Genomic DNA, 9,617 nt, shown 5'->3' on the forward strand with positions numbered 1-9,617 from the left:
TTAAAAAAGTGGGGTTCTATACAACTTTTAACCACACCTGACACACATTTTTTCTGGATTCAAGGGCGTTTGCAGAGTATTTTCAAGATTATTTCAACTGTTTCACAGCTGTCACTCTTATATGCACATACGTGTTCTGTATTTCAAAAAAGCACCGTATATATATACATTTATATATATGTAGGTATGCAGCTCAAATGTTTACTATTAAAATATCAGCTTCAAGCACAACTTTATCGCGTGATGAAACTATAAATAATAACTATAGTACATAATATTAGGGACGCGTAAACACAATTTGGTATCTATACTATATATACTACTAACATACATATGTATGTACATATTTATATGTATAATTTATATATATAATTATTATTTTATATTTATAATTCGCTCCCGGTCATGACAAAAATAAATCGATATGTGTTGAGTGGATCTGGGTTTTCTACGTAGAAAGCTCCTAACGATAGCCAAGTACTTAACAAAGTTATCAATGAGGTGTGCATATTTTATATTTTTATGTATATATGAGTACTTACGTTTGCAATATATACATATACATAAATACAAACTCATATATGTACATACATATGTACTCATATTTTTCTCGGTCTTTCAAATTCCCAGCGCTCAATAAATCAATTTGGCTATCAGTTTAATTGTACGCCAAGTTTATAAAGTTCAATTTTGCATTACGTGTGCATAATTATAATATATATAATATAAATATATATATGTACATATAATTTTTGTGAAATTTAGATTCGCTGACATTCCGCAAATATGCACATTTCAGATAATTTTAATTCCTGGCGACCAATCACCGAGAATAATTTCAAAACTAAATACAACAACAAACGCTGTTTAGAATATTCGCTCTTCTTTCACAAAACACCGATACTTTGACCTTCATAAGCGCCGATAAAAGGCAAATAGTGGATTCTCTTCTTCAGTGTATACCATATTATTGGTATATATATGGGTATTTGAGCATCGAAGAGCATCGCACCGGAAGAAATGCCGGCTAATGCGCGCGTTTGTAGAGCTAGCTAGAGCGCGATGTAGATAGTCACGTAGCGGAGTGTAGGCAGCGCGATTTAATCAATATTTCATTTAGGGCTTATCTATTCAGCTGTAATTGCCTAGGTACTTGTTTGCTTTCACTCCAGCTAGGTTCTTTACAATTTCAAATATTTTTTAAGAACAATGAGATCCAGAAATGGCAGGACTGTTTGTAGCCTGCATAGGGTATATTAAGTTTGCCACACAGTTTGTAACACCTAGTACAAAACGTCGGAGACCCTATAAAATATATACGTAGTACATATACATATACATATAAGGGGAGCATGATGAGCTGAGTCGATTTAGCCATGTCCGCCTGTCTGTATATACGCGAACTAGCTCCTCAGGTTTTGAGGTATCGCTCTGGAGTTTTGCACACGACCTTTTCTCCCCAATAAGCTCATTCGGAAGCAACGGCGATTCGGACCACTTTAGCATGTAGTTGCCATACAAACTGAACTATCGGAATTGTGTACTTGTATTGAAAACTTTTTAATTTGACGAGACATCTTCATGAAATTTGGCACGGATCATTACTCAAAGCAATAATTCAATTTCCGAAGAAATTATTTGGATCAGATCAATATAGGCTATATCTGTCATACAAACTTAACGATCGGAATGATGTTATTGTAAGAGTCTTTTTGTATTTGTGAAGGGCATTTAGCTTCGGTTCTATCAAAATTAACGTTTTTTCTCTCATGGATAATCGCTAGCAGAGTTTTGAACCATTGCATTGTAATAAATCATAATTTTGGCTACAATATACACCCTAATAAATCTATGAAGCTACCAATCTCACAAACTGAACGAAAACTGACGATTAAATTAATATCATTGACTGGATAAGGAAGCGAAGCATAGGTCTGGTTGTGAACAAAGACAAGACGAAATATCTCTTGTCATCAAACAAACGGTCGTTGCAAACGCGACTTGGCTCGCACGTCACTATTGACACTCATAACTTCGAAGTCGTAGATAATTTCGTCTATCTTGGAACCAGTATTAACATTAACAACAGCGTCAGCCTCGAGACTCAATGCAGAATAACTCTTGCCAACAGGTGCTACTTCGGACTGAGTAGGCAATTGAGAGTAAAGTCCGCTCTCAATGAACACAGACCAAATTCTACAAGATTCTCAACATCCACATCCGGCTACATGGCGTTGCGAGTTTTCAAGAGAAAGGTTCTGCGGAAGATTTATGGTTCTTTGGAACGATGAACTGTACGAGATATACTACGAAATTGACATAGTTCAGCAAATTAAGAGACAGCTGTTGACCTGGCTAGGTCATGGCGTCTGAATGAATGAAAAGACTACGGCTCTGAGAGTGTTCGACGCAGTACCCGCCTAGAGAAGCCGACGAAGAAGAAGACCTCACTCCTTTGGAAAGACCAGGAACGTTACAAAAGCCGATAAGTCTTCGAATAAATTAGACCAATCGAAAATGCGGTATCAACTTAAAAACTTCAGTTAATAGTGATAGTTATACGGATGTAAATACCAGTCCGCTTTAGTTATATACACCCAAATGTCCCAGGAACGAAAGGTGCTTTAAAAGTAAGTACTCGTCGCCCTTGTTGACGGATAGTCCGATAAATGTTGTATTTCAAATGCTTTCTGGTACCAACTTATAAAAGAACAAATTATCACACCCTGTTTTAGTAGCCGCTGCAAACTTTGAATGCAATGCCTAACTAGTACAAATTGCTAAATATTACTAATTACAATAAACATTACAACAAATTGTAAGTATGTATAGTGTAATGGCAACTTAAAACTGTACAAGCTTAAGTAATAACTATTTTTATTTCAAATGCTAAGCGTTTAAAGTGTTCACACAATCGGCACTTATCGCTGGGCGCAGTAATTGATCGCTGTCAGTCATTTAATCGTGTTTATAAATACAAACTTCAATGAACTTTGAAACACTTTCGTACGATTCTTAGCTCAAGCACAAAACACACGATCGCACACACACATACTCTTACATATGTATACGTTGTATGAGTGAAGTGCCTGTCATCGATAAGTACACTTGAAATGCAACTCGGCTTGAAATGTACATACATATGTATATATATGCTTACCAAGAAAATTCTTTGATATGTGTGCACCTGAATTAGAGAAATTGCATTACAATAAATATATTAATATGTATGTATGTATCTTATACATTGTGACAAAAAAATTCCCGAAAATTCTAAATAAAACGCAATATATTTAATTATTCATCCATATTTATTTTTTTTGTCGCTTTCAAAGTAATCCCCATAAAATTTAATATACACTTTTCTTTTTCTACCAGATGCACCACTGCGACCATTATATATCCTTCTTCTTTCCCTCTTCAATTATGTTTTCAGCCAAAACTATCATAAAATCAATGAGTGGGTTTGGTTTTCGTCCCAGTTGAGTACTGATTACTCAGGAATTTCCAACAGACACCCTAAGTGGTCTTTAAAAAACTTTTTTCCACCATTTGGTAGACTTCCGGTCCAATTCGTATTGGCCTGCGATTTGGTCAGCTCGATCAACTCCCATTATCTGTCATTTCGGGGCAGTCTATATTAGCTTTTTGACCGTTTTTTTAGCTTTTTCAAAACTCGACATTTCAGATGAATACAATTACTTACAACGATTACTTCCTATAAAATATATCGTAAAGATTATCAGTCCTTTTAAAACGTTGTCCTATATCTGGAATTCGAAGGCTGCTCATAGTTTTTCTGGGAACAAAATTCCCATTGGGTGCAGACCAAATAGTTCAGGTACTCTGAAAACTACATACAGAGTTTACCTCTTGTAAGTTATCTCCTACATCCTCGTCTTGATGAGCAATATGCTCACCATCACTGCTTTTAGTAGTAGACTCCTCACGTAGGCTTATATTCATCACTACTAACGCCCGAAAAAAAGACTCCAAGATATTAGCAATGGTTTTGCGATCTATTGGTATTGATATAGTTAGTCCGTACAAAAGTTATAAAATTATTAATTGAAATAAAAGGTTGCCAATAAATGTGTGCGTCGAATCCTGACTGGGACGTTTTTAGCCCAACAAGTATACTTATAAAATATTGGTATTCACCAACTTCACAATATGTTAAGAACACTAACACATCTATTTATTAAGGTTTCAGCCGATTTAGAAACAGTAAGCATACAATGATCACAAAATTCACTGCGAATTATGAAATACGCGTCCAACCATTCGCTCTATTTTGGCAAATTAACACGTGTTTACTACTACAAATACCACAAATGCAAACAAATAGCGTTAAGAATAGTATAAGCTACGAAATGGGTCTAATTTAAACCATTTTAACCACTTACTTTTTACGCTATGTATCTTTGAAAATACACAGGGACACATAGGTCCCGTACGGATCGAAAGGGTTAATATTTGCACCAGTTGAAGTGGTAGAAGTTCGTTCAGAACGACACATGTCTTCAACGGGCTTTACCGCCTTGGAAAGCTTTGTACTACCCGTATACTTGTGTTTTTGATAAAACTGAATCACCGTAAGCATTTTCCAACATTCGTACGAAATTTGGTTAGAAAAACAAAATTTGAGACAAATACCTTGTTCAATATTTTTATCCATTGTAAAAATCGCAACGCGCTCTTGAGGAGTATCGACTTAAGCAGCTGCTGTAAACAAACTGGACGACAGATTCCACTAGAGATGAGCGATATTGTGATTTTTCGATATCTGTGATTTCAGTGATTGCTATTTTTAAATCACTGTGATTTTATATTGCTATTGCGATCGCAACTAAGTCGACGTTCAAAAGTCGTTGTTGTTGTTGTAGCGGCAGATTCTGCCAATTTGACACTGTTTGGCCGAATAAAAGTCTGGGTCTGTTCCACTTACGTAGACCCGACTGTCGTGGGAACGACGGAAACATTTTGTCGTTATTGGCGGCAAATTCTCTTTTGGCTCCTGTAACTCGAGTCAAGTTTTCCCGCCTTTCTTTTCACTACATTTTCGCAAATGTTGGAACGGTTCGGCTACTTGACACTTAGAGCGTATTTTGTATGTTGGTATGATGGTTTCACACATTTCTTAGAAGGAATTACCATTAGTGTGGTTGATAATTTGTTTGTTTAGAATACCAGCTTTTAATATTTTCAAGACCAAATAATTAACGCGAGTTTCCTAATCTTTGGGAAAATATTAAAAACCCGTAATTTTTTTATTCCAACATTTTTTCTGATAATTAATTAGTTACAATTCTTGTTTTCATCACAAAAAGCTTTCAAATTTGGTTTGCGATTTGCGATTTTTCAATCACAGTAAAAAAATCACCGGTAGTGAAATATCGCTCATCACTAGATCCCACTCATCTTTGGTCAGTCCTACCAAAAATTACCAAAAACACATTTTTTTGAAATATTATTTACCCGGGGGAGTAATTCCGGGTGATTTTTTGCCACAATGTACATATGTATGTTTGTATGTACCATATATGGACTTGTACATTTACTATCAGCTCCCATATATATTATTTATTCAGATAAAACACTGTTGTTGTAATTTAACATTAAAATGTATGGGGCCCATTCCGCTAATTACGTATTTTTTATAGGGGCGTAGCTCACTTTCATTATTTTGTGAGTAAAACTATTAAATATTATCGACTCCAACAACTCGAACTAACACAAAAAAAATCGAAAGCAAGCTGATTCCAATATATGTATGTTGAGAATTTAAGTTGATTTTGTGGAGGAAATTGGAATCGTAAAAATTACATCCTATTTATAGTAGAAGATTTATTTATTTTTTGAAAATTCCAGAGGAACCAACGGTAGTAGTGCTCAGAAACCGACTCAGAATTGCTGAGTTCCAGAATATAATCTTCTTTGGAAGGTTTTCTGATTAAGAGCTTTTTCAAAATAAAAAAAGTACCAAACTTTAAGGAAAAGAGGAACAAACTCCAGGAGTACTCAGTACACATTTAACTTTCAAACGACCGGCGGGTGAGATTTCTCGATGGTTTAACGAACCTCCTTTTTGATATTACATACTTTTCAGACCACTAAAAGATTTATGTACTTATTGGTTAGTATAGAACGCCACTTTGCACCTTTTGATATGCCAACAATTTCGGCCTGAAATACTAAATTGTAGTCCACCTATGAATTACTAAACAAGAAGCCCGCTCTTGTGTCTATTTCACGCTTTGATCTCTTTGATTTCGCTGTTGGATTTGTCGATTCCAAAACTCTGGTCCATTCTTCTGTACTACAGAATAAAAACTTTGTGTTTAATTCCTCATCGATCTTTTTTTGTCTGCCGCAAGCCAAATTATCCTGAGTTCATTAAGTTCAGGTCGAGTATAATAACATTTCCCTAGTAATGACGAGTTCAGTTCCAATGGCCTAAAAGCTTGAGCCGGATGGCCATACACATTGCATCGTATTTCAATCGAATATGTAGCCGAAATCGAGAATAACCTCCAAAGCCTTCGTTGATGCAGTTTTTATTGAGCCTGTGAATCAAAGAAAGCAGGTGTGTTGCATTTTTTCGAGGTGTTTAATGCAGCACTTTTTCCATCCACCATACCATATCGTGTGTTAATATGAAGCGGATTACATTTGCGTAAAGCCAAAAGATGATGTGGGGTTTGAAACCTCACTTTGGGGCTTTGGCTCTTCTGCAGGAGTACCAGATTCGAAGGACTTTCGAAATGCAATATTTCCACCCCTTAAAGAGCGGGGATTGAATTGTGAAATTTTTCCCCTTTTACCTTCGTATAGTTGTCGGAGATATCAAACCCCTTATTATGAGCGGAGATAGGGATTATGATTCATCCTTGAACAAAGGACAGCGAGATAGCCCATGTAGCCGATGACCTTAAAGCTCTCTCTGTGGAGTAGAAGTATACATTAATTGACCAAGGTAACAAGGTGAGCAAAGGGGATAAGATGCCTCCTTGCAGGATGCCTCAAGTGATCTTGTGAGCTATTTTTATACTTTCCCAACTTCGTATATGGCTTGTCTATTGCTTAGCATATGACTGAACCAGGCCAGCGGGTTCTGATTAATGTCTAGTCGAAGTCACTGAACTCGGTCCTAAGTCCCGATCAGCTGAGTAAGTAATAGTCACCGGCATTTCTTGATACATATCGCCTGATTTTACTCCATACTTCTAGCACAAAAAATTATTATCAGTTTTGTCTAACTATATAGTTATATTTGAAAGTTATTCATAAGTAAAATTTTCGTTGACCGTTTGGGAATTATAGCGCTTTGCACGATGAATGAAGTGTTAGCAAATTATTTTTGCCGATTAGACTTTGAGATAATCGGATAACCTTCGCAATGTTATCAAGTCATAACGCTGTATAAGGGTCTGGAATAGTAATCTTTGTAATGTTTACTTGTATTCACATTACGAGTATTTCAATAACCACATAAGTACTTGAGTGTCTACAAACGTAGCTGTACAAATTAATAAATAATAAATGCCGGTAATGTTATCTTGGCGTGGTGCAAAGTACAAATGCTTTACGAATCCATAAAAAGGCTTACGATGATAATACTTACTATACATTGTATATAGACATAAGTAAAATGCAAATAACATAAGCGCATACAAAGATAATAAGAAATCTGCGAAAGCAATTGCATGTGGAAAAATGGAAAGTTTCAAGGCATTGCAACGATTAACATAAGGGACTGCACTATCAGTGTTGCCGCTTCGCACTTGCAACTGGAGGAAGTCTTATCGAAAGTGAGCAAGCTTATAAATAAACACGGGCACTCAAGCGAATATGTCTGGCAGAGTACGCTTACTTGCAAGAACCTTTGCCCACATCTTGTAATACAGTTTACATCTTTTTTTAATTAAATTTCAGTTTACTTTAGTGTTATCTATCAGGCAGCCTGCAATTTATCGACAGGAACTTTTTAAAAGAGCGGTTCATTACGTGCTTTATATTTGGGAAACGTATGTCTTTCCGGCTGAGTGCAACGGATACGAAAATCGGTATGAGCTTTCTGATAAGTCGCTGTATTTTGATAATTGAAGTATGAGAAGTGGTTCCTGTTGCGGGAAAGACCTTAGGCTTGGAACTATTTTTAATTGCAAGAGGGTCGATTTTTCGAATTCCAGTTTTGTTGATTCATTTAGCAACCATTTCAGTGTCATGAATTTTCAACGATTTCTGCAGACATCAGACAGAGCCTGTAAAATATGGTCAACACTCGTAGTCGGAAAAACAACATTTTTTCAAAGAGATCCTCACTTCAAGATATCCTCATATTCTTGTTAATATTACTTTCTGTCGTTTCAGTCACATCAGCCCGAAACCACAAAGTTAACGAATTTCACTCTTCCTGGGAATATCAAGGAATGAATGCATTATTGGAACTTCTCTTCTTTACTGGCGTAGAAGATTTCAAGCGAAGTCAGGTCCTTCTCCACCTGGTGTTTCAACGGAGTGGAGGTCTTCCTCTTCCCCTTCTTCCCCCGGCGGGTACTGTGTCGAATACTTTTAGAGTTGGACTGTTTTCGTCCATTCGGACAACACGACTCAGCCATCGGAGCCGCTCATCGTTCTATCGAATGCGATATTCGCAGGACCAACGTGCAAAGGACCATGAATGTTTCGCAGAACCTTTCTTTCGAAACCTCGCACACGTCGACTCATCAGATGTTTACATCGTCCATGCCTCTGCATCATATAGCATAGAGTTTTGTTTTTATTCATCGAAAGTGGACTTTACTTCTCAATTGCCTACTCAGTCCAAAGTAGAACCTGTTGGCAAGAGTTATTCTGCGTTGGATTTCCAGGCTGACATTGCTGGTGGTGTTAATACTGGTTCTCAAATAGACGAAATTATCTGCGACTTCAAAGTTATGACTGTCAACAGTGACGTGGGAGCCAAGTCGCGAGTCCGACGACTGCTTGTTTGATGACAAGAGATATTTTGTCTTGCCCTCGTACTATATTTCTTTTCATTAAAATAATAATAAATGCAGAAAATCTTCAAATGCATATAATTCCAGGCAGTAAAAGGAAGGATTCTAAACAAGAGAAGTTCAAGAAGAAGCTTAATTGTCTTCTATGAGTTAGATAAGAATTGAACTTGAAATATCAACCAATGGATAAAAATATTAAATAAAAATATTGTCTCAAATTTAGTATTTTAAAGCAAATTTCTTGTGCGGAATCGTTGAAAATGTTGGAAAAGGCTTACGGTGATTCAGTTTCATCAAAAACACAAGCCTACGAGTGGTACAAAGCCCTCAAAGACATGCCTCGTTCTGGACGACTTTCGACGTCTTCAACTGTTAAAAATATTTAAAAAGAGAAGGACATGGGGCATGGGGACAATGGGGTAAGTATTAGAGAGATGGTAAGAGAGCTCGACATCTCTCATGAGTCCATTTAAATGATTTTGGTGGATATTTTGGGTACGAAACGCTGTTTTGCATGATTTGTCACGAAAAACTGAATTTTTTCAAAAAAGGGATCGTTAATAGCTGCTCAAAAATGAAGGTTATGCTCATTGTTCTTTTCGATATTCGTGGTTC

Source organism: Bactrocera dorsalis, chromosome 4 (genome assembly GCF_023373825.1).
Source record: "Bactrocera dorsalis isolate Fly_Bdor chromosome 4, ASM2337382v1, whole genome shotgun sequence".
NCBI lineage: Eukaryota > Metazoa > Arthropoda > Insecta > Diptera > Tephritidae > Bactrocera > Bactrocera dorsalis.